This window comes from Schistocerca piceifrons, chromosome 5, assembly GCF_021461385.2.
Source record: "Schistocerca piceifrons isolate TAMUIC-IGC-003096 chromosome 5, iqSchPice1.1, whole genome shotgun sequence".
Classification (NCBI taxonomy): domain Eukaryota; kingdom Metazoa; phylum Arthropoda; class Insecta; order Orthoptera; family Acrididae; genus Schistocerca; species Schistocerca piceifrons.
In genome coordinates, this window is record NC_060142.1 from 566,976,484 (window position 1) to 567,003,767 (window position 27,284).

Genomic DNA, 27,284 nt, shown 5'->3' on the forward strand with positions numbered 1-27,284 from the left:
AGAACAAAAGGAAAAGTAAAGACAAAAAGACTTACAAAAGTACTCTATACAGTAGTAAAAGTTACATATGTACATTACAGCTTAAAGAAAAACGAAAAATAAACAGGGCGTTCAATCAAAGGTTTAAAAGGCAAGAGGGATACATTACAGAAACAAAAAAACAAAAAAAAAAACACACACGCAGTGTCTGTCAATTACACGAGAGGAGGGAGCTGTTGCAGATGGCAGTCCATCTCATCCGGTCGTTGGCGTCCTCCTCCACGGCTGCTGGTTCCACTTCTTTTAGGATCGTTGTTATCCTATCCTTCCATCGAGTTCTTGGGCGTCCTCTAGGGCGTTTTCCTGTGGGTTGAGAGTGGAGGACTCTGTTTGGAAGGGATCCGTCTGCCCGTAGGATGTAGCCAAACCATTGGAGTCTCTTCTGCGCCAATATTCGTCCAATGTGTGGCTTTCCATACCGCTGGTATAAATCTTCTTTTTTTCTTCGTTCCCATTTACCTTCCATGGCATTGTAGATGGGTCCATATATCTTCCGAAGTACCTTCCTTTCAAATGCACATATTGCTTCTTCTGCTGTTGCTGATGTTGCCCAAGTTTCACAGCCGTATAAAAGTACTGGTCTCACCAGTGTCGTGTATAGGTGGATCTTGTTCTTCTGCGATATCAGCCGAGATCTGAAAAGATTGTTCAGGCTAAAGAACATGCGATTAGCATTTGTTATACGTTGCTGTACTTCTTTCGTTACTTCACTTCTATTTGTTAGTATGGAGCCCAGGTACTTGAACTCTTCAACTCGTTCGAAGGTATGCCTGTCGACATCAATGGAAGGAGGGAGATCTCGGCGGCGTGATACAACAAGATATTTAGTTTTTTCCTCGTTCACCACCAGCCCAATTTTCTCTGCATTGTGGAGGAATCGGGAAGTATCCCTGCGTACTTGCTCTAGAGTGTCGCCAAGGATCACAACATCATCAGCAAATGCCAAGATTGTGTCTGCTCCCACCATCTCCATCTCTCTGGTTCGACAAGTGTCACGGCTTACTTTTTCCAGGGCCAAATTGAATAATATTGGCGCCAATGGATCTCCTTGTCTCAATCCATTTTGTATACTGAATGATGGTGATAGTTGATTACCAAACCGCACTTGGGCCGTAGACTGAGAGTAGCAAGCAGCAATTAAGCGGATGTATTTTGATGGGATGCCAAGTTCCTCTAACGTTTCCCATAACGTGGCGCGGTCAATGCTGTCATAAGCTTGTCGAAAATCGATGAAGATGAGGTGTAGATCCTTATTGAATTCGTAGAATTTTTCTATCAACTGCCTCAGAGTAAATATGTGATCAATTGTCGATCGTCCAGCAACGAACCCACATTGATAGGTCCCTACAATTCCTTCAGCCAGTGGTTTCATGCGGTTTAGTAGCAGTGTTGTAAAAACTTTGTAGCCAATTTCAAGTAACGAAATCCCTCGGTAGTTGGATACATGAGTAGCATCTCCCTTCTTGAATATGGGACATATGATTGCTCCCTTCCATTCCTCAGGAATAACTTCTGCTTCCCAGATGGTAGAAATTAATCGTTTCAAAGCACCCACCAGTGTTTCCCCTCCCAAGCGAAGCATCTCAGCTGTGATACCACTACCTCCTGGAGCCTTGTTGTTCTTGAGTGCTTTTAGGGCAACACTGATTTCTTCCTCAGATGGTTCAGGGACTTCAACTCTGTCAAAACGGGCATCCGTCTGTGTTGTCCCTACTGGTGGGTTGTCGGGATTCAATAGGTTTTCAAAATGTTTTTTAAATAGGGTTGCTTGCTCTTCTGGCGGTACAACTTCACCCGTCTCATTCGTTAGGACCAATGTACGTTGTCTGTATGCGCCTCTGGCGAATCTTGAGGCCTGGAAAAACGAGCGTGACGACTTTGCTTCTTCGACTGCAATCAACAGACTTTTGTGGTGGTCCCGTTTCTTCTTTCTCATGAGTTGGTCCGTGTTACGCCTCGCTTCGTAGTAAGCTACCCTTGCTTCTTCCGAGAGTTGCTGTAGCCATTTTATCCTCTTCGCTGATCTAATCTCAACAGATTCTCGACATTGTTCATCGAACCAAGGTTTACTTCTTCGTTTTGCATCGCAAACTAGTTCTTCATTTGCACTTTCTAACACTGCATTCCTCAGCAGCATCCATGCGTTCTCCACACTGGTAGGGTTCTCTGTTATTGTGAGATGTTCTGCAATTTTTTCTTGATAGCGCTGTCTCACTTCTACATCTTTCAACTTATTCTTGTCGAAGCGGACCATCATTTCAGAATTTCTTCTCCACATGGTTGAAAGTTTCAGACGTAGTTTGACTACCACTAAGAAATGGTCTGAATTCATATCTGCCCCGCGAAAGGATCTTACATGCTCGACACTACAATGATGTCTTCGGTCAACAAGAACGTGATCGATCTGGTTCATCGTACTTCCATCTGGGGATATCCAGGTTACTTTATGCACTGCTTTGCGGGGGAAGTATGTGCTTCTAACGATCATTCTCCTTGTATCGGCAAGGTTAATTAATTTGATACCATTCTCGTTGCTTGTTTCATGGATACTATCAGGCCCTATCGTTGGACGATACTGCACTTCTCTTCCCACTTGGGCATTGAAGTCTCCCATTATCAACTGAATTGAGTGTCTTGGGAGTTTGTCTACTACATTCTCTAGTTCTAGATAGAAGTTATTCTTTGTTTCTTCATCGGCATCCTCTGATGGGGCATGACAGTTGACTAGGCAGATCTTATATGGTTTAGCGTGTAAAATCATCCAACAGATTCGGTCGTTTACAGGAGACCATTTGTTGACAGCCGATATCATTTTATTGTGTACAGCAAAACCAACTCCAGAAGTCCAGGCTGGGCTTAGCTCATTGCTGTTAAAGAGCGTGTGAGTATCTCCAATCTTCATAACACCCTGAGGAAGTCTTGTTTCTTGAATTGCTGCCACTATGCATTGATATTTACTCAGTTCTCCTCCAAGTTGTTTCATTCCCCCCGTCATGATTGACCTTACATTCCATGTTCCAATTCTAAATCCAGAAAATCCATTTACGTATCCAGTTTCGTCACCATTTTGATCCGTCCAGTTTTTCCTTTTGTCTTTTTCTTTAACCAGAATCTTTTTTTACAGAGGATGGGGGGTTGGCCCATCCTCTAACCCTCCTCCTTTCTCATCCGGGCTTGGGACCGGCAATGGCGGAGTTCTTTTCCTGAAGAATAGAAGATAATAGTGCCCAATCTTGTATGTAAGATAATAGGAAGAATATCAGGTCCTCCATGTACATATACGAATTTTTGGCTAGTGACATTTAATACAGCTATATTTTTATCTGCCATGAAATTCAAGAATTATTCACTGCCCTATTTAACGTTGCAGGGAAGTTCTTGTAGAATGCAAATACTTTCGGGTTAAAGGAGACCACTCACCGAAAATCAGAAGCATTGAATTGTCAGTAGGCACATGCAAAAGAAAGAAAAGTTACTAGCTTTCAGAGTTATCTTTTGATGAGCTACAGAGAGGAGAGGTGCATGAAAAAAAAATTTCTCTCTCTCTCTCTCTCTCTCTCTCTCTCTCTCTCTCTCTCTCTCTCTCTCTCTCTCTCTCTGACCAAAAGTATCCGAACACCTTCCTGAAAATGACTTAAAAGTTCGTGGTGCCCTTCTGTCGGTAATGTTGGAATTCAGTATGGTGTTGGCCCACCCTTAGCCTTGATGACAGGTTCAACTCTCACAGGCATACATTCAGTCAGGTGCTGCAATGTTTTCTTGGGGAATGGCAGCCCATTCTTCACGTAGTGCTGTACTGAAGAGAGGTATCGATGTTGGTTGGTGAGGCCTGGCACAAAGTCAGTGTTCCAAAACATCCCAGAGGTGTTCTTTAGGATTCAGATCAGGACTCTGTGCAGGCCAGTCCATTACAGGGATGTTATTGTCATGTAACCACTCCAACACAGGTCGTGCATTATGAGCAGGTTATCGGTTGTGTTGAAAGATGCAATCACCATCCCCAAATTGCTCTTCAACAGCGGGTAGCATGAAGGTGTGTAAAACATCAATGTAGGCCTGTGCTGTGATAGTGCCATGCAAAACGAGGGGTGCAAGCCGCCTCCATGAAAAACACGACCACATCATAACACAACCCCCTCTGAATTTTCCTGTTAGCACTACACACTGGCAGATGACATTCACTGGGCATTCGTCATATCCACACCCTACCATTGGATCACCACATTGTGTACTGTGTTTCCACTGTTCAATTGGCCAATGTTCACACTCCTTACACCAAGCGAGGCGTTGTTTGGCATTTACTGGCATGATGTGTAGCTTATGAGCAGCCACTCGACCATGAAGTCCAAGTTTTCTCACCTCCCACCTCACTGTCATAATACAATGAATCCTGGTGCAGTTTGGAACTCCTGTGTGATGGTCTGGATAGATGTTTGCCAATTACACATTACAACTCCCTTCAACTGTTGGCGGTATCTGTCAGTCAACAGGTGAGGTCGGCCTGTACATTTTTGTGCTGTATTTGTCCCTTCACGCTTCACTTTGCTGCTGTTGTTGTTGTTGTTGTTGCTGTTGTTGTTGTTGTTTAGGTTTTCAGCCCTGAGACTGGTTTGATGCAGCTCTCCATGCTACTCTATCCTGTGCAAGCTGCTTCATCTCCCTGTACGTACTGCAGCCTACATCCTTCTGAATCTGCTTAGTGTATTCATCTCTTGGTCTTCCTCTACGATTTTACCCTCCACGCTGCCCTTCAATGCTAAGGCCAGAATATCCGCAAATGCAGAGCTTGTAGGTAGTGATGGTGTGGGTGCCACCACAATTCCCGTGGTCTTGGGGATCTTCTTTTTGGATTTCTCTTGCTGGTCCTTGGGTTTCCCTGGCTGGGAGCACTGATTCAATCTTCGGGACTGAGGATGAGTGTGAAGCCCTACGACCAGCTGCTTTTGGGATCTTCAGCCACTGGCAGGTGTCATTTTTCCCACTAGCAGAAATCTGGGGAGTGATCCAAGGGACCCCTTCCTAGCGAGAGGACCCGAAGAAGACCTATGCTTCTCCGGCGCAGAAGTGGGAACTGATATCCCAGATGGTTGGGAGGGGGGGGGGGGGGTGTTGGTCATGAAGTAGGTGATGCAGCAGAGCAGCAACAGGGCAGCTGTAGCCTTCTTATTATGAGAGGTGACTGGGGTTGGCGGAACAGATGGGACTAGAACTGTTGTAGTGGCAGTGTAAGGCAATGTCATACATACAGTATGTAGGCGTTCAAATTTCTTCTTAGCCTCAGTGTAGGTCAGTCGGTCCAGGGTCTTGTACTCCATGATTTTTCTTTCTTTCTGGAGAATCCTGTGGTCAGGCGAGCAAGACAAATGATGCTCTCCGCAGTTGACACAGATGGGAGGCAGAGTAAATGGAGTATTGTGATGTGAAGGGCGTCCGCAATCTCGACATATGACGCTGGAAGTACAGTGGGAAGACATATGGCCAAACTTCCATCACTTAAAGCACCACATTGGGGGAGGGATATAGTGCTTTACATGAAAGTGGTAGAGCACCACCTTGACATTCTCGGGTAATGTATCACCCTTGAATCTTGACCTTCTTGACCTTTGGGGAGGTGAAGTCCTTGTCTAAAATGAGATCTAGGTCAGTCTTGATCAAAACGGCATCCCCTCTGCCCAGTCATTTGTGACAAGCTGGGGGCTGTTTCTGTAACCATCATGCCCCATAAGAACTTAAATATGGTCCAGGGTATCATATTTCATGGGGAGCTTCTTTTGCAGTCTGACGACAAGCTGTGCACCAATTTAGCACGGCAAGGTGTACATTTCGTCCGGCGTGTCCACCTGCGTCCGAAGGATAATCAGGTTGCCACTGGTGCCTTCATCTTGGCCTTTGAGGGTGATACGTTACCCGAGAAGGTCAAGGTTCGAGGGTGATACATTACCCGAGAAGGTCAAGGTGGTGCTCTACCACTTTCATGTAAAGCCCTATATCCCTCCCCCAATGTGGTGCTTTAAATGCTGGAAGTTTGGCCATATGTCTTCCCACTGTACTTTCAGCGTCACATGTTGAGATTGCTTACGCCCTTCACATCCCAATACTCCATTTACCCCGCCCCCCATCTGTGTCAACGGCGGAGAGCACCATTTGCCTTGCTCACCTGACTGCAAGATTCTCCAGAAAGAAAGGAAAATTATGGAGTACAAGACCCTGGACCGACTGACCTACACTGAGGCTAAGAGGAAATTTGAATCCTGTACGTATGACATCGTTTTATGCCACTGCTACAACAGTTCTAGCCCCAATTGTTCCACCAACCCCAGTCACCTCTCATAATCAGAAGACTACACCTGCCCTGTTGCTGCTGCATCACCTACTTCGTGACCAACACCCCCTCCCCCCCCCCCCCCCCCTCAACCATCGGGGATATCAGTCCCCACTTCTGTGCCAGAGAAGCATAGGTCTTCTTCAGCTCCTCTCACTAGGAAGGGGTCCCTTGGATCACTCCCTTCCCAGGTTTCTGCTAGTGGGAAAGATGACACCTGCCAGTGGCTGAAGAGCCCAAAAGCAGCTGGTCGTAGTGCTTCACACTCATCCTCAGTCCCGGAGACTGAATCAGTGAAGTCCTCCCAGCCAGGGAAACCCAAGGACCAGCAAGAGAAATCCAAAAACAAGATCCCCAAGACCACGGGCATTGCAGTGCACCCACACCATCACTACCTACAAGCTATGCATTTGCAGATAAGGTGGAGATTCTGGCTTGAGAACATAGATCTCGCCGGACCCTCAGACAGGCAATAAGTTGGTGGCAGCAGGTGACCTTGAGGTGTAAACTGCCTCATTGAATGTTCTATGCCTTCAGTCTCACAATGACGTCATCCTCTAGTGGAATTGGGGCGGCTTTTTCCACCGCCTGGCTGAGCTATGGCAACTGTTAAGCTTTACATCTGCTTTCTGCATGGCCCTCTAGGAAACTTGGTTCCTGGCAATGCGGACCCCTGTCCTCTGCGGTTGTAAGGGGTATTACAGGAACCGTAGCAACTATAATAGGGTGTCCAGTGGAGTTTGTGTTCATGTACTAAAATCAGTCTGTAATGAAACTGTGCACCTTCAAACCCCTCTTGAAGCTGTGGCTGCCAGAATAAGGATGACACAGGAAATAACTGTCTGCAATGTATATCTTCCTCCAGATGGTGCAGTACCCCTGAATGTATTAGTTGCGCTGATTGATCAACTCCTTAAACCTTTCCTACTTTTGGGAGATTTTAACACCCATAACACCTTGTGGGGTATCACCATGGGTACTGGCCAAGGCAAAGATATCATAACTTTACTGTCTCAGTTAGACCTTTGCCTCTTAAATACTGGGGCCGCCACACAATACATTGTGGCTCTTGGTAGTTACTCGACCATTGATTTATCAATTTGCAGCCCAGGACTTCTCCCATCTATCCACTGGAGAGCACATGACGACCTGTGTGGTAGTGACCACTTCCCCATCTTCCTTTAACTGCCCCAGCATCAGGCACATGGAAGGCTGCCCAGATGGGCTTTAAACAAGATGGACTGGGAAACTTTCACCTCTGCTGTCACTGTTGAATTGCCCCACATGGAAACATTGATGTGATGGTTGGACAGGTGACTACAACAATCCTTTCTGCGGCATAAAACGCGATCCCTCGCTCTTTATGGTGCCCCCTTCGAAAGGCAGTCCCTTGGCGGTCGCCAGAAGTTGCGCAGAAGCAATTAAGGAGCGTCGGCAAGCTCTACAGCATCATAAGTGGTACCCTTCCCTAGAGCACTTCATAGCCTTTAAGCGGCTCCGAGCCCACATTCGCCAACTTATCAAACAGCGGGAGCAGGAGTGTTGGGAGAGATATGTCTCGACCATTGGGTGCCATATGTCACCTTCCCAAGTCTGCGCAAGGATAAAATGCATTTTCGGGTACCAGACCCCAACAAGTGTTCCTGGTGTTAACATAAATGGCGTGTTATCTACCGATGCAATTGCGATTGCCTAGCACTATGTTCAAGCCTCTGTGTCGGAGAATTACCCCCAGCCATTTGCACTCTCAAAAGGTGGATGGAAGGGAAAGTACTCTCGTTCACTACATACCGCAGTGAATCCTATAACACCCCATTTACAAAGTGGGAGCTCCTCAATGCTCTTGCACATTGCCCCAACACAGCTCCTGGGCCAGATCGGATCCACCATTGGATGATTAAACATATCTCACCTCACTACAAGTGACATCGCCTCATCATCTTCAACTGGATCTGGTGCGATGGCATTTTTTCATCGCAATGGCGGGAGAGCACCATCATTACGGTGCTCAAACATGGTAAAAACCCGCTTGATGTGGATTGATATCGTCCCATCATCCTCACCAATGTTCTTTGTAAGCCACTGGAACGTATGTGTGTTGGCGGTTGGGTTGGGTCCTGGAGTCACGTGATCTACTGGCTCCATGTCAGGGCGGCTTCTGCCAGGGTCGCTCTACTACTACTACTACTATGATAATCTTGTGTCCCTCAAGTCAGCCATCCAAACGGCCTTTCAAGACGCCAACACCTGGTTGCTGTCTTTTTGGTTTACGAAAAGCATATGACAACCACCTGGCGACACCATATGCTTGCCACATTATACAAGTGACATCTTTGAGGCCCACTCCCGATTTTTATACAAAATGTCCTGTCACTTCATACTTTCCGTGTTCAAGTTGGTGCCTCCCATATTTCCCACCATACCCAGGAGAATGGGGTTCCGTAGTGCTCTGTATTGTGGGTATCTCTATTTTTAGTGTCCATTAATGGTCTAGCAGCAGCTGTAGGGCTGTCCGTTTCAGCTTCTCTGTATGCAGATGACTTTGGCATTTCGTACTGCTTCACCAGTACTGGTGTTGCTGAGAGGCACCTACAGGGAGCCATCCACAAGGTGCAGTCGTGGGCTCTAGCCCCACAGTTTACGGTTTCTGGCCGCAAAGTCTGTTTGCGTCATACCGCTCATCCAGAACCAAAACTTTACCTCAAAGATGATCCAATCACTGTAGTCAAGATATATTGATTCTTAGAACTGGTTTTTGATGGCCGATTGACTTGGCTTCCTCACCTTCATCAGCTTAGACGGAAGTGCTGGCAGCACCTCAATGCCCTCCACTGCCTGAGGAACACCAACTGGGGTGCAGATCGCTCTACGCTGCTGCAGCTCTACAGAACCCTTGTTCAATCCTGCCTTGACTATGAGGATCTGGTTTGTGGTTCAACGGTGCCTTCAGTGTTATGTTTACTCGACCCAGTGCACCACTGTGGTGTTCCTCCAGCAACAGGAGCTTTTAGGATGAGTCTGGTGACCAGTGTCCTTATGGAGGCCGGATTCCCTCCATTGCAGGTTATGCGTGCACAACTCCTGGCCAGTTATGTTACACACATTCGTAGTTCTCCTGCACATCCGAATTACTGTCTCCTCTTCCCACCCACGGCGGTTCATTTCCTGCATCGGCAGCTGAGGTCAGGGCTTCCAATTGCAGTTTGTGTCCGATCCCTTCTTTCTGAACTGGAGTCCTTGCCATTACCACCTATACTTCAGATCCACTCACTTACACCTCCATGGATTACACCTAGGCTGTAGCTTTGGCTGGACCTGTCACATGGCCTTAAGGACTCAGTTAACTCCGCGGCTCTCTACTGGCACTTCATCTCGATTCTTGATATGTACTGAGGCCATGAAGTGGTTTACACCGATGGCTTGATGGCTGATGATCATGCCAGCTTTGTGTTAGTCCATGTAGGACATATTGAACAGCATTCCTTGCCTGATGGCTGCAGTGTTTTCACTGCTGAGCTGGTGGCTATATCTCATGCTCTTGAGCACATCCATTCATGCCCTGGGGAGTCGTTTCTTCTGTCTGTTGACTCCTTGAGCAGCATACAAGCTATCAACCAGTGCTACCCCTGTCATCCTTTGGTAGCAACTATCCAGGAGTCCATCTATGCCCTGGAACGGTCCAGTCATTCAGTGGTGTTTGTCTGGACCCCAGGTCATGTCGGAATCCCAGGCAATGAACTTGCCGACAGGCTGGCCAAACGGGCTACACAGTAACCACTTATGGAAATCGTCTTTTCTGCACCTGACCTGTGTTCAGTACTACGTCACAAGATTTTGCGGCATTGGGAGATGGAAGGGCATAACCTCAGTACATACCCTTAAGGAGACTACAAATGTGTGGAAGACCTCCGTGCGGGCCTCTCGCAGGGACTCTGTGGTTCTCTGTCGGCTCCGCATTGGCCACACTTGTGTGACACACAGTTACCTCTTGCGCCGTAATGTCCCACCTTAGCGTCGGTGCGGCGCCCAGCTGACAGTGGCCCATATTTTGGTGAGCTGTCCTCCTTTGGCTGACCTGGAGTAGACTCTTCAGTTATCAGACTCTTAGCTGACAGCACCTCTTTGGCTAATTTAATTTTACGTTTTATGTGTGATGGTGGGTTTTATCATTCTATATAAGTTTTCACGCATGTCCTTTGTCCCTTTGTGTTCTTCACTCTAATGCTTTTAGGCTGATGATGTTTTAATGTGTCACAGAGTGACTGGCTATTCCTTATTTGTTCTCATGGCCGGCCAGCCGTGGTCATCTGCCCTCTTGTTTTTGTCCCTTCTGCCTGTTTCTTGCTTTTCTCTGTGTTCTTCTTTTCCGGTTTTGTCCATAGTAGTGTTCTTCTGGTTCTTCCATTCTCCTGTTATTGTGCTGTACATCTCCTTTCTTTTCTTCTTTCCATTGTGTAATTATTTTACCGGGCACAAGGGATCAATGACTTCGCAGTTTGGTCCCTTCTCCCCCTCCTTTAAACCAACCAACAAACCAAGTATCTAATTTCTTTTTATATTCTGTGCAGCTGATTTTGTATTGAGGCTGCTTAAATTATTAAAACTTTCTTTCAAACTTTAAAAGTTTCTTTGCAACTACTTTCAATCTCACTAGGAATTTGTCCAGTTCTATATACAACTCACTGTAAGGTTTGTCTGGTTTGATGGCCAGTTGCAACAGCAGCTTAAGTTTCGCACTTACAGAACTTCCTTGTACTCTGCCCACAAACAAGTTCTTTTATTTTTGTCGCTCATTTCATCAGTATTGTCTAAACAATCAATAACAGACACTTTTACCTTGAACTGTTGAGATGTTGAATGCTGCTGCGATTTGTAGTTACTGCTCATTCTTATAAACCAGTGCCAGCTAGTTTGTAGTTCCGTGCCACAATGGTTTGTTGACAGCTGGGCTCTGCTCTGATTGTCTGCATTTCAAAATGGTGTTGTCAAAGTCCATCCCATAGTGGTGTGCACTTCTTATCGTACTTAATGCAATATAATTCTCACTGTCCTGATCACTGTCTACATACTGTCTTGTTTACAGTCTAAACAGAGTTTTAGTTCCTTTGTGCCACAAGAAAATATGGTTGACTGTACAACAGTCACTTCACCACTGCAAATGAGTAGCTCAATGTCACCTTAATAATTCGTAAGTTAACTTTTTCATAGTGCCTCTACGACATGATCCTCAAACTGCAGCACCAAAGGTAGCGATACTGACCTGATTCTCATATTCTTTCCTTAATCAGTTCAAAGCTGAGAATCTGCACGAACATGGGGTGGTGCTTGTTCAAAGATATAGATGACACCCCCATTTAGACTGTACTAACACACACATTCATTCCTTGCAGAGTTTGATTATTAATAGTGATGACCAGTTTGTCAACTAATGCACTGACTGAGATCAGCACCTACAATTACAGTGGCAACATTAATTGTTCTATTGTGGCACAAGACACGTTTTACGTTTACTGAAAAGCCACAGTTAACACTTGACACAATCCTGTAGTAATTTGTGATAGTGGTTCAGTAATTCATTTGATTCACTCCATAGTGAGCATCCCTGTGTCCAACAATTGTTTGTTTCAGTGATAAAAACATTCCTCATTACCTGTCAATCATGACACAGTTGAGATACAGTACAGTAATCACCCAAAAGTCTTTAAACATTAATGTTAATGTTGCTCATGGTTTTCACAGTTGAAATGTGCACAACTGAGGCATAGACCAACACTGAAAGTGCACGTCTTACTTTTGGGCTTTCGAGTCACGAACTGCCAATTTTGGATAATGTCTGACCTACTTAAAAATGAGAATAAACTGTTATTTTGTAACCTACATCATGCGTTAAAAATGGCTAGGCCATATTTTATTGTTTTTTATGAACTAGCAGAATTAACATCATTTTAGTTTATAGAAAATGTTGCTGGTTAGAAAAATACATGGATGCTAGTTCTTAGACAATGTGGATCCCCTTGTTAACTTGTATGAGGACCATATTGCATATTATATAAATTACATAAAATTATTAAGTCATGAGTTAATTAATGCTGTTTACTGTAAAGAAGACATGTCAAGTTAAAGACACGCACGTTCGAATCCTGCCTCGGGCATGGATGTTTGTGATGTCCTTAGGTTAGTTAGGTTTAACTAGTTCTAAGTTCTAGGGGACTAATGACCTCAGCAGTTGAGTCCCATAGTGCTCAGAGCCATAAAGACACGCACAATTAAAAGATACTTACACAAAACTTTTGGCCACAGGCTTCGTCAGTAAAAGAGACACACACACACACACACACACACCATTCACACACACGAGCAAGCACACCTCACACACACACTCAACCTCCAAACGCCAACATCTTGGGTCGGAATGCAACAATCATGTGGGATGCAAGCAGCAGTCTGAACAAAATATGTTTTTTTGTTTGTCTTATATATCGCTCTTTTATGGCTATGCAAGTAGTGAGCACACTTCACTCTCCTGTGGCCCCAGTCAGAAGACATTTCAAACAGTCCTTTTCACAAAACACACTGCGACTGTGTCAACTGGCAAATGCCTCACAAAAACGCAGAACTCACTGGATGGTCTCAGATTTCTTAGAAGCCTCTTCAGTAAGCAAATGAACACTTAACAACTACAATACAGAAAACTGCAATGATCAACCACGACAAAGAAACTGACAAGAAACTATATTAAAGTGTAAGAAATATCTGCAACAAAGTATGTGATAAGAAATAACTGCAAGAAAGACAAGAGAAATAAACATTATAACAAAGATATTAGTAAGAAACAACTTCAGTGAAGACATACATTACTCTTGGAAAAAAATAAATAAAATAAAATAAATAATTTAAAAAAAAAATAAAACCTGTCCAACGTAAAAATGGAAGCTCTCCTTTCAAGAGAATATAGTACTACAGGTACTAACCAACAGAAAATATATCTAATTTTTCTGATTTGGCATTTTCAGGGGAAAAAAAAGTAATCTGTAAATTATAAAAAAAATTCAAAAGGCAACAGTAAAAGAACTTGACAGATATGTCCAAACCGAGGACACCATTGTAATCATAAAGCAATTATCTTTGAAATAATAAAAAAAACTTTAACAAAAATCAAGAACTGTTACAGAAATACAGTGTTTTAAAAAAATTTCCGAAATTTGCATCTTCAATATGGTGTTCGCAGTGTCATCTTTGGAGGCCTGTATCTCAGGGCAGGAATTTTTTTGGAGAAAACAAAAAAGCGTATTTCTTACCTGCTCATGAATTTCAACATGCTAAATTCAATAACATCCGGTATCATGAAGGTAATGACCCTGCCTAAAGTGATACGGATTATGCCTCAAGTGTGTGGGACCCATACCAGATAGGACTAACAGGGGGTATTGAATGTATACAGAGGAGGGCAGCGTGAATTGTCACAGGTTTGCTTAATCTGTGGGAGAGTATCACAAAGATACGGAAGGAACTGAACGGGGAGGCTCTTGAAGACACATGTAAACTACCCTTAGAAAGTCTATTAACAGACTTCCTAGAATCGGCTTTAAATGATTACTTCAGGGATGTACTACAAGCCCCTATATATCGCTCACACAGGAATCGTGAGGATAAGATTAGAATAATTACTGCATAGAGGCATTCAAACAATCATTCTTCCTGTGTTCCATACGTGAATGGAACAGGAGGAAATGGTTTGCAGAGTAAGATTTAGGTAACAACCTGTACCAAAAAAGAAGTATCATTGGCAGTCTCGTAATTCATGCTGAATGTGTGTGAATTTGAACATCTTGAACACCTAAGCTGTGTTCTCAAACCACTCTGACTGTTTAGGCTACATCCAGAGCAGTGAGGTGCTAAAAGAGAGACTTTTGATCCATTTATTGCTAGAATACTTGACAAAACTTTACAAAAATACGTTGAAAATGGTCTATAAAAATGAATTCTGTTATTAATTAAAAGGCAATTGATGTCCGATGGTGTCATATCCATGTCACAAAATGTGTGTACAAAAACATACAGGCCTACATTAAGAAGCAGTGCTGTGTAAACACTACCATTCTAAGTACAGCTGATGCTGTGGGAAGGAATATACAAAGCAGTTTTGACAAAGCCAAAAATACATTAAAAACTGCTGATACCATCTGTTTCAGTAATGTGTAAGTTTTTGCTGAAATCAATAGTTATGTTAAAGGTTACGTAAGCAAGCACAACAGATATTATGTTAAAAAGTGACAGCAACGGTGATTCCCATACATGGAGTTTTCAGGACAATCTCATAGCAGAAATCGTGTCAACCTTTGGTATCACAAATTATTTTGAACAGGGATGGCAACAGTTTTTCTCTGTGCACTGTGACAGTCATTTCTCCACTAGTTCTTCCAGCAGTCCTAGCTTAGCTGTGTATGGAAGAGAGCTGTAAAGTTTTTGAGGCAAGAAAGATTTTTTTACAGAAGTTAAGCTGTTGCCCTGTTTAGTTCATTAGATGGAGTATCTAACAAAGATAAAGGTCTGGAGTTCATCATCCTGCACAAAATAGTGATCTGTTGGCAAGTTTCACCACAGAGCTTATTTCATCTAGAGTGAAATATTCATGTAGTAACCAATGAAGATTAATGTAATCATCAACACAATATTGACTGTCAGTATTCTAATACAGCTAGGCCAATAGCTGCTGCTGTTCACTAGCCACTGACGAAACTGACCATCAGGACATAAAGTAAATAATTTCCAAGACAGACCTAGCTTCTCCCCTCTTTCCCCCTCAACCCCCTACATACACTTATAATCATATGCACAACTAAAATAAAAGTCCATGGGTAACAGTATATTTAATTATTACAAACTTTGTGAGATGTGTGTATGTCTTTAATGCATAAAGAATCCACAGTATTGATTCTGAAATAGTTTCCTACATTGCACTCTTATTATTCTGATTTGCAATGCTCACCAGGAAGCAAATAACTACTTTTTTGTGCCATTAACAACTTCAAATATTACTCAGAATTTTTAGTTTTATGTGTAGTGGGTAATACTCTACCTCCCTCTCTCCCTCCCTCCTTCCCTAAAGTAATCAATGGTGAAAGTTTAATGGCAACCCCCTACTTGCAGTTATAATGTTTGTTATAAATTTTAGCATGTTTATCAAACTTTTAGAGAGATATGTTAACTGTCACAGTTGCTAATTCATTTGCCTGGGACGGTCTTCATGATAAATGAGTGGTGTGGCTGAGTAGAATAGTTCTGTACAGTGCCATGACCACAGCCGTAAGTTGCCGTAAGTGAATCAATAGTTTTTGCACTCTTGAGATGTGTCCAAAGTTGGTGACTTTGTTAGGTCTGATTATGACACTGTTTCGCCTCTGCTGCCAAATCAAAGACATTTATGTTCCACATTACACATTTTGCTTTCTTTTGTTATCAGTTAGGTATGTTCAATTGACTCTTATATTGTCCACCAACATTTCAGTAATTGGCTAAAGCGATTATTCAGTAAGTTAGAAAACCATTCCATATTAATCCTACTTCAGCAATCTTTTTCGTAAAGCCTCTCACTCATTTACTCTGTTGCGTTGTATGGTTGTCATTTTAAGTCTCAAACAGATTTTTTGATTAGGCCTATATTTAATTTGGTTTGTAAACTACTGTATTCTGTAGTTTGGTTTAGGAAAACTTGATGTTATCTGGTGGTTGCATTTTGTTGTTGTACACACATGCGAAGAGGCTTGAACACTTTTATTTCATGCTTTGTTCTGAGAAGGAAGCAGAATTGAGCTCTTTTTCAGACCAGATGTTGTGAAACAATGATATTGAAATTAAAATTATATTTTTTTCTCTTTTGTACATGGCTCAACCTTTCAGATGGACCAAATTACTACTTCTGGTTTTAATTTTCTGATTCCGATTTATGTACAAAACATATTTGGGCCAGGCATATAGATGTCTACTAAGTTAAACACATTGAGCGATATATGAAATTGTTTATAATAGCAGAAAATAGGACACAGTTAAGAGTTTTGTAAGAGAGAGAACTCTGGGAGATTTTTTTCAGGTAACTTTTTACTTCTCCTGTCGATACTCATCAAATCTATTTGCTGAGATTTCCAGTGTACACAAAATTGACTTTCTTTTTCCAAATATGGGCGTGGTTTTATATTACAGACAATGACTTTGTATTAAGTGCTGTCTGTTGGTGTCTGAATGTCACCTGATTAAGTGGGGAAGCTGGGTTGCTTGTAATTTTATGTGGTTAATCATCTTAAAATCTGTATAGAAATATTACAGGGTGTCTATGACCCGGGAGATCCGGGAATAACGCGGGAATTTTTTCATCCGGGAGAAAACAGGGAAAAACCTGGGAATTTTTCGTTGATTAGGTTTCCAGTTAATTTTTTGTAATTTTGACTGGTAAAAACCAACAATCTAACTAAAGGATCAGAGTATTACTGCAGCGTTAAAACATGAACGAGAAAATAAAACTTAAATTGCAAAGGAAGTGCGCCATATAAAATAACAAAATGCTCGTACAAGCGTCTGCTAGAAGCAGAATGTGTCAAAGGCTTTTTAGTACCTTTTCCCGCTTCTGGCTACAGAAATGTGGCTGTTGGCTGTGTAAGCAGCAGTAGCAGCAACCAGCCACATGGTACCTGGAAAAATTTTACTGGCGCGCCCAAGCTGCCAGATCACATGTGCACAGCAGGCCCAGATCTAAAGGGGGGGGGGGGGGGGGCGCACCGGGGTATCTGAACCGGGTGACAATTTCGGGAGGGAGAGGGTAAATTAATATTCTTGAGGAAAAAATCCTTGTTTCACAAAGCAACTAGCATCCAGCGCACGTCGGTCTGTCGGTTATTCTTATGATTTTCAAACGCACCCCTGGTGGTTTTTGAACACATTCTAAGTTGATTTCTGAATGAATTATAAGTTGATTTTTGAATGCGTGCATATTGTATGTGATGCCTCTGTCAGGGGAATCGTCGTCACATCTAGAAACAAACTTTCTTGCACACAAAACAGGACGGGGCTTTACGAGCTGAGGGGAATCAGACCGAACCAGAGAATGCCAACTGCTGCTTGTTTATGTGGTTGATTCGGTTTGCAAATGTTCAGCGTTGGTTATAATTACTAGTGAAATCCATAGATTCAGACTACCAGAGTGGAAATAAACGACTAACAGGAGTGACAGGTAAGAAAGATTACGTATTATCTTCTCGGTGTATCCAAGAAAGTGAAATTTTGACAGAAAATTTTTGGCCTGATCGCTACACTAGACAGGGCCAGTTGCAGTTCCCGGCTAGCAGCCGTTTAACTTCCATTCTGGAAGTAGCGCGGGAAACGCATTCTACAAACTCGTAATGACGGCTAACCGGAGAATAATCTCTGGATAACTAAACCGGTGATTGTGACAGGGGTAGTAAAGTTAACCGGAGAATGAGTTTTGACAGTGGTAGGAATAGTTACAGAATTAGTGATGATAAGACTGTTTGTTAGAACGTGGAAGGAGAAGAAAAGGGGACATCACACAAATTATGGAAGAAATTGACGATTCCAAATTTATACAAAAATTTCGTTCTATTTTTCGCTCTCGTGCATGAGAAACAGGAGCACATGAATGAAATGTGAAACTATTTCCTAACATAAAGGTTTTTGCTTGTAGTAGGCCGAATAGGTATTTCGTATTGGTACTTTGTGAATTATTTTGTCGTATTATAAAAATGATCATTATTGCCAAAACAGTGTTGCTTATATGGTGTGTGTTACAATTGCTGCAATATTAGAAAGGCCTCTTTTGTTTTATCTGGCACACAGTGACAAAATAGACGTAATCAGATCGAGAAACCACACCAGTCTTGGGTACTAATTGTATTAACAGCTTTTTCAATATTAAACAACGACATTTCCATTTTTCACGTAGCAAAACATTTGACGAACTTTGATAAGGTAATAGTTCTTTCGCAGAAAGGTAAGAACGCCATGTAAAGCTGTAGCAAGAATAGAGAGAAAACTTGCTAGGACCTAAGAATTGAAGAAATGTGTACTGTCTTGCCTGTCTCCTGTCTTTACTGGTTTTATGTATCCTATATTTAATTTTATGTTGCGCAGAAGAGCAAGTTATTAGCTAGTAGGCAATAAAGAGTCCAGATTTTCTGAAGTGTACTTGTTCTCCTGGTTACAAATAATCCTATCCAGTATTAATTGTGAGGGGTTGGGCAGAATGTCAAACTGGCCGACTGGGAGCAGGATAGGCATTATAGGACATATTAATTTCCACTGTCCTGATATAGTTTGATGGCATCAGTTACAAAATGTACACCTTTGAGTTCCACAGATCAAAATACAGTGATGTGCGCTATAAGAATGTTGTTTGAAGAGGCGTGGCACCAAATAATGTGTCTTACATTTCCTCGAAGATATATGTTTTATGTATCGGACTCTTCAGAAAGATGTGCGCTCCAAAATGAACTTATTTTTGAAAAGTATGAGTTATATGGGAGGGTGTAGTCTCCACGTGACCCGTGTTTACATTTAGTGATTTTTTCCGTTTCCTCAAACAAGACGGATTTCTGTGGCTGGGAGCTATCAAGTGAATTAAAATATATTCACATAATTACGGAAGGCTGAAATATGTTATGTTAGTAGTTTCAGATTTTTTTTCTGACAGTCAAGCATTAATTGCCTTGCAGAACAATAAAGTTGTTTTTGTCGGTTTGCTAAAGAAATTTGGATTTTATTATGGTTTCCTGCTGAGGCAGTGAATTTATTTGAAACAAAGTGTTTTATTCCACACTATTGGCTAGTTTCAACTGTTCGCTGCATTTCAAGTGCACGTTTTCATCTTCTAGCACGTATGGCATTATGCGTGTTTTTCGCCCCGAGTTTCTATTTCTAAAGTGCCGGGAAATTATACACTGCTGTATAAAACCATAACCATTCAAAGGATACGCTTTACAGTTCCGAGGGAAAGTATACTGCCATTTAACATGGAAAAAGTGTATTTTCACCTGGGAGAAAATGAATTTTTAACAGACAGATCCGGGAAAAATCCGGGAATTTCTTTTCCTTATCCGTGTATACACCCTGTATTAGAACAGCTATTTGATCGTTTTAGTAATAATTAGGTTAATACCACAAACTCGTATAGCTTTAAAAACTTAACATTTTATTATAAGCTCCTAACTTGGTCACAATGTAAATGTCCCAACATCTAAATTATTTGGCAGGATCAATCAGCTGGACTCTTTTGCTCTTCAAGTGGTAAATTTCATTGGACTTGGCTGACCATTTCCAGTGGACCCTGGATTTCTCCAAGGCAGTATTAGTTATCTGTGCCATTTATAGTGTATCCTCATGATTCACTGGGACAATCAGATCCACTTCCAGATTTTGAAGTCCCCCACCCAGGGGCCTCACCATTCCTTAGTGAGTACATGCTTGACTATCATGGGGCCCCAGCCTTTGCAGCATTGCTTCATATTTGTGTGTTGCAAACATACACTTTCTACATCTACATGGATACTCTGCAAATGACATTTAAGTGCCTGGCAGAGGGTTCTTCGAACCACCTTCACAATTCTCTATTATTCCAATCTCGTATGGTGCGCAGAAAGAATGAACACCTATATCTTTCCATACAAGCTCTGATTTCCATTATTTTATCGTGGTGATCGTTCCTCCCTATGTAGGTCGGTGTCAACAAAATATTTTCGCATTCGGAGGAGAAAGTTGGGGATTGGAATTTCATGAGAAGATTCCGTCACAACGAAAAACGCCTTTCTTTTAATGATTTCCAGCCCAAATCCTGTATCATTTCTGTGACTCTCTCTCCCATATTTCGCCATAATACAAAAGTGCTGCCTTTCTTTGAACTTTTTCGATGTACTCAGTCAGTCCTATATGGTAAGGATCACACACCGCGCAGCAGTGTTCTAGGACAGACAGGCGAAGTGTAGGCAGTCTCCTTGGTAGGTCTGTTACATTTTCTAAGTCTCCTGCCAATTTAAGTTGTTCGTAATTATAATACCTAGGTATTTAGTTGAATTTACGGATTTTAGTTTAGACTGATTTATCGTGTAAGTGAAGTTTAACGAGTTCCTTTTAGCACTCATGTGGATGACCCTCACTTTTCTTTATTTAGGGTCAACTACCACTTTTCTCACTATTCAGCTATTTTTTTCTAAATCATTTTGCAGTTTGTTTTGATCTTCTGATGACTTTATTAGTCGATAAACGACAGCGTCATCTGCAAACAAACCAAGACGGCTGCTCAGATTGTCTCCCAAATTGTTTATATAGATAAGGAGCAGCAAAGGGCCTATAACGCTACCTTGGGGAATGCCAGAAATCACTTCTTTTTTACTCGATGACTGTCCGTCAATTACTACGAACTGTGACCCCTATGACAGGAAATCATAACTCCAGTTACATAACTGAGATGATATTCCATAAGCATGCAATTTCACTACGAGCGGCTTGTGTGATACACTGTCAAAAGCCTTCTGGAAATCCAGAAATATGGAATCGATCAGAAATCCCTTGTCAAAAGCACTCAACACTTCATGTGAATAAAGAGCTAATTGTGTTTCACAGGAATGATGTTTTCTAAACCCATGTTGACTGTGTGTCAATAAACAGTTTTCTTTGAGGTAATTCATAATATTCGAACACAATATATGTTCTAAAATCCTGCTGCATATCGATGTTAACGATATGGACCGGTAATTTAGTGGATTACTCCTACTACCTTTCTTGAATATTGGTGTGACCTGTGCAACTTTCCAGTCTTTGGGTATGGATCTTTTCTTGTGCAAATTGTTTATATGCAGCTAATGCATCAGCATACTCCGAAAGGAACCTAATTGGTATACAGTCTGGACCAGAAGACTTGTTTTTATTAAGTGATTTAAGTTGCTTCACTACTCCAAGGATATTTACTTCTATGTTACTCATGATGGCAGCTGTTCTCAATTCGAATTCTGGAATATTTACTTCGTCTTCTTTTGTGAAGACAATTCGGAAGGCTATGTTTAGTAACCCTGCTTTGGCAGCACTGTCTTCGATAGTATCTCCATTGTTATCGCATAGAGAAGGCATTTATTATTTCTTGCCGCTAACATATTTCACATACGACCAGAATCTCTTTGGATTTTCTGCCAGGTTTCGAGACAAAGTCATGAAAACTGTTATAAGTATCTCGTATTGAAGTCCACGCTAAATTTCGAGCTTCTGTAAAAGATCACCAATCTTGGGGATTTTGCATCTGTTTAAATTTGGCATGTTTGTTTCGTTGTTTCTGCAACAGTGTTCTAACCCGTTTTGTGTACCGAGGAGGATCAGCTCTGTCATTTGTTAATTTATTTGGTATAAATCTCTCAATTGCTGCCAATATTATTTCTTTGAATTTAAGCCACATCTGGTCTACACTAATATTATTAATTTGGAATGAGTGGAGATTGTCTCTCAGGAAGGCACCAAGTGAATTTTTATCTGCTTTTTTGAATAGGTATATTTTTTGCTTATTTTTCGAGGATTTGGGGATTACAATATTCAATCTCGCTATGGCAACCCTGTGTTCACTAATCCCTGAATCAGTTTTGATGCTCGTTATTAACTCGGGATTATTTGTTGCTAAGAGGTCTAGTGTGTTTTCACAACCGTTTACTATTCGCGTGGGCTCACAAACTAACTGCTCAAAATAATTTTCAGAGAATGCATGTAGCACAATTTCGGATGATGTTTTATGCGAACCTCCGGAATTAAACATGTATTTTCGCCAACATATCGAGGGTAAATTAAAGATACCACCAACTATTATCGTATGAGTCGGGTACGTGTTTTAAATCAAACTCAAGTTCTTTGAACCTTTCAGCAACTGTATCATCTGAATTGGGAGGTCGGTAAAAGGATCCAATTATTATTTTATTCCGGTTGCCAACAGTGACCTCTGCCCATACTAATTCACAGGAATTATTTACTTCAATTTTGCAACAGTTTAAACTACTTTTGACAGCAACAAACACGCCACCACCAACCGTGTTTAGCCTATCCTTTCGGAACACCGTTAGGTTCTTCGCAAAAATTTCGGCTGAGCTTATATCGACATTAGCCAGCTTTCAGTGCCTATAACGATTTGAGCATCAGTGCTTTCTATTAGCTCTTGGTGCTCTGGTACTTTCCCAACACAGCTATGACAATTTTGAACTGTTATACCAATGGTTCCTGTATCTACGTTCTTCCTGTGTTCAGTCTGCACCCTTTGTGACTGAAGCCCTTCTTGCATTTTCCCCGAGACCCTCTAACCTAAAAAACCACCCAGTCCATGCCACACAGCCCCTGCTACCTGTGTAGCCGCCTCCTGCCTATAGTGGACACCTGACCTATTCAGCGAAACCTGAAACCCAACCACCCTATGGCGCAAGTTGAGGAATGTGCAGCCTACACAGTCGCAGAACCATCTGAGCCTCTGGTTCAGACACTCCACTCGGCTCTGTACCAGAGGTCTGCAATCAGTCCTGTTGATTATGCTGCAAATGGTCAGCTCTGCTTTCATCTTGCAAGCAAGACTGGCAGCCTTTACCACTTCTGTTAGCCGCTTGAAACCAGAGACACTCTCTTCTGATCCAAAGTGACACAGATCATTGGTACTGATGTGAGCAACCACCTGCAGTTGGCTGCACCCTGTGCTCTTCATGGCATTCGGGAGGCCCCTTTCCACATTTGGAATGACTCCACTCGGTATGCAAACAGAGTGCACGTTGGTTTTCTTACCCTTCTTGTCAGCCAAATCCCTAAGTGGCCCCATTACATGCCTAACATTGGAACTCCCAACTTCCAATAATCCCACCCTCTGTGATTGCCCGGATCTGGCAGGCTTAGTGGTTTCCTCTGAAACAGGACAGGCGACAGCATCTGGCTCAGTGACAGTGTCAGCCACAGACAGCACATGGAACTTATTTGTCAGACAAACTGGGGAGGCCTTACAAGCGGCTGCCTGGGAAGTATTTCGCCATCTGCTTTGCCCTTGGCGACCTCCCACTCGACCACAGGTGAGGGGTCAGCCTCAGTGTGAGCAATAACAGGGCTGGCTATCGGTGAGGACTGATCAGAGGACTCGGACGTGCTGGACGTCTGTTGGATCCCCACGGCCGGCCCACAACAGTGGTGCCCATCCACTGCAGCCTCAAGCTGTGTAACCGAAGCCATCACAGCCTGAAGCTGAGAGCATAGTGTCACCAACTCGGCTCGCATCCGCACACAATAATAGTAGTCCCTGTCCATACTAAAGACCGTGGAAAACTAAACTATACAGATAAACTCTACTGTAGACCCTGAGGAAAATGCATGAGACGTCTAATAATACACAGATATTCAAAAACCTAACTACCGAAGCACTCAGGTGAAACTAAATAATTTGCCCCTGGATTAGAAACTTGTAATATGTCACAAAATCAGTTTACTTTCCACTGCAAACAAAAATGCGACAACTGTGACTATTAGATATTAAATTTACTCACACAAACTCAAGAAACTAAACTATTAAAGCACACAGATGATACAATAAAATTCGCTCCAGGTTAGGAACTCATAAATGTCACAAAAGCAGTTACTTCCCTGTTGCTGCCTCTGTCTCGGTCGGCTACTCTCTCGTACTTCCTCTGACTTCCGGTCGGACGGTCCATTTGGTGCAGACCCTGTTTGGACTTGATTCACAATTTTGGTATTTATTTCTAGTTTCACTCGCTGTGCTGTCTTCACCTTCCATTAACTATTATATGTTCCCCATTATTGGGTCTGACCTGCCACATTTTCCAAATTTTACAGAAATGTGTGTCTGCAGGAAAGGTCATCCACTGAGGTGTATGCTCAGCCTCTGTGCCTTTCCAATCTGGCACCCTTTCTTCCTGTTGTAGTATGCCCAAAACCCAGCATGGTAACCATCCTGTTAGGGGACGGGGGCGGGGGGAGGTGTCAAGTACCTGCACAATGGTAGTCTCCTGATTATGCAGTGATCACACTGTTGGTGCCTGCACTGTACACTCATCATGTATTCCATGGAGTATGTGCCCATCATAACCTGGGGCACAGGAATGTACTTCATCTGTCATGACCATAGAGGACGAAGGGAGAAGAGTTGCTATCGGGGCCTTCATCTTGCCTTTTGAGGGTGATACATTGCCTGAAAAGGTCAAGGTGGTTGTCTGTTGGTGTGAAGTGAAACCTTATGTTCCTCCTCTTATGAGATGCTTCAGTAGTAGGAAGCTACCCCTATCTGCAGGGATTGTGAACATCTGCTGCAGGCAGACGTTCCTTGTGCCCTCCCTCATCTGTGTAGATTGTTGTGAGCTCCACTCCTCCTCCTCCTCACCAGATTGCACAATTTTTAAACATGAGAAGAAAATCCAGGAGAATAAGACTCTGGACAAGCTCACATCAAGAGGCCTGAAAAAATTAGGAGCCTCATAATCCAAGGCAAATGACACAATGTGCTACATCTGCAATGTCATCATCTTCTCTGTCGATGGTGCCTTCCTCTGTTGCGACTCTTACAGTGGGCCATCAGAGCTACCTGCTGACACCTGCCGCCAGGCAGTTGGGTCCCCTTCTGTTGCTTCCACCGCACCCACTTCAGGAGTATTGGCTTCGCACTTGCTGGAGACACCGATTCCCATCCCCCAACCTGAGGCACCTCATCCTCTTCTGGCTTCTCTAGCTAGGAAGAGTCCCCTTGGGCTTCCGTGGCTCCTGCTGGTCCATGACCAGATGTCCAGTGGCTGATGGAACCACAGGCTGCTGGCAGTCAGACTTCTTGTTCTTCCTCTGTCCCTGAAAGAAATTCAGGGAAATCTTCTCAGTCCTCATCTTTAAAGTAGAAGGACAGCAAAGATAAAAAGACATCTTCTAACACAAAGGAAACTCTGGTGGCCCCCATGCCACTGTACTCTGCATGTGCTCCTTCTGTGCCCAAGGTGGAGATCCCAGTGGCGTCTGATGCATCATATCTCCCCAAGGTAATGTGCCACAGAACCTATGTCAGTGGATCCCTTGATGTCTCAACCGGTTGCAGCACATGGTCACAACCTGCCCCACCCACCCCCTGGGTTGCTTCATGCCCTCACAGTATTCAGGCAGTCTGATCCTCCAGTGGAATTCTAACGGATTTTTCCACCACCTGGCTGAGCGTGGAAGCTAACAGATTTTTCCACCACCTGGCTGAGCTATGGCAGCTTTTAAGCATATACCTTGCATTCTGTATTGCCATCCAGGAAACATGGTTTCCAGCAACTCAGACTCCTGCCCTTCATGGCTACCAAGGTTATTGAAGAATCATACCGACTATGAGAGGGTATGGGGTGGCTTCTGTACATATGTGGCAGACTCTGTTAAAGTGACCTTGTGCCTCTTGATGCATCACTGGAGGCTGTGGCTGTTCGGATATGGGTACATCAGGATTTTACCATCTGTAATGTTTATCTCCCTCCCGGTGACGTCATGTCCCAGGATGTAGTGTCTACATTACTCCCTCAGCTTCCCTCCAACCTCTCCTAGTGTTGGCTGATTTCAATGCCCATAACCCTTTGTGGAAAAATGATTACTGGCCATGGTAAAAACACCAAAATGTTGCTAGCACAGCTTGATCTTTGCCTCTTGAACTCTGGTGCCCCCACACACTTCATCATGGCACACAGATCTTATTCAGCTATTGATCTCTCCTTTTGCAGTCCTGGTCTTCTACCATCTATCCACTGAAGGATCCACAATAACCTGTGAGACTGTGACCAAATTGTGATCTTGTATCTTCCGGGTGGGTTTGTAGATTACAATGGTGATCCAGTTTTTTGAGATGTTTCCTAAGCAGCCACTAATGTCCATAATTAAAGGCAGGAAAACTTTAGATGTAACCGGCACTTGAGCATCGCTATGATTTCTACATGGTGGTCTTAAAGCTCTTTTTACCTCAGTGAACAAACAACCATTTTTGAGCAATGTGTTGGTGAAATGCTTGAATTCTGTGTCGAGCAACTATGGTTCACAGATGTTCCTTGCTCTATCTGCCAATGTTTTTACAATGCCTCGCTTTTGGTGTGGGTGCTAGTTCAAATCCTAGTTTAGGTAACTGTCTGTGTGCGTAAGTTTTCAAGAAAGAAGATGGTTCACTGAAAACTCACGCTAGGGTTCGAACAGCATCAGCGGGCGATAGCAGTCAACAATGGCCAGTTGTGCTTGGGTATTCAAAACGTGATGTCACGCCATGCGCTGAAGCATGCAAAAACGGAATTTTGCTGCAGTCAGTAGTGAGCTGGGGTATGAATCGGAGGACATTCAAAGAAGCTACAATCTCCCTTGAAAATGCCCTCCACAGAAAGGGACAAAATGTTGGGATTTAATGTGGAATCCGTTTGACCACCACATAATAGCCCAGAACATTTTACTGATTGTGTCGATTTCTTTCACCATGAAATTGTGTATGGTTCATTGTTTTTCTTCTTGTGGTTGTTGTTCTCTCGCTGCTAGATGTTCAAACTTGGAGGATTGTTTGGCTGTAGTACTGCACTGAGATTGGTCTGCTTGAGTTCAATAGGCAACATGTATCCACTCCCAAGAATCGGGCAAGAGTAAAACAGCCTTTTGTAAGTGGAGTACAAGCAGTTCCTTAGATGTTGTGTCCAGTCACCAATATGTGTACTAGGTGCTTTACCTTATGAGGGCCAGACTTGCTCTTCTTGTGACCTGGTAGTTGGCCACATTATTTAAATGATAGGTGATCCTTGTGAATGTTGATATTGTGCCATGGTCATGGCACCTCATCAAGAAGGTGAGAGAGGTGAGGTAACACTCTTTTCTGTCACAAAGCTTATACAGCTTCTCATATACCTCTCCATAGAGAAGA

The 27,284-nt window shown here is 42.9% G+C and overlaps 1 protein-coding gene across 2 annotated transcripts in view; it reads left to right on the forward strand.

Moving 5' to 3' along the window:
- Nucleotides 1–27,284, forward strand: part of LOC124798708 (CDK5 and ABL1 enzyme substrate 2) — a 182,648-nt gene that overhangs the window by 1,062 nt on the left and 154,302 nt on the right. The gene's annotated exons all lie outside the window — the stretch shown is intronic.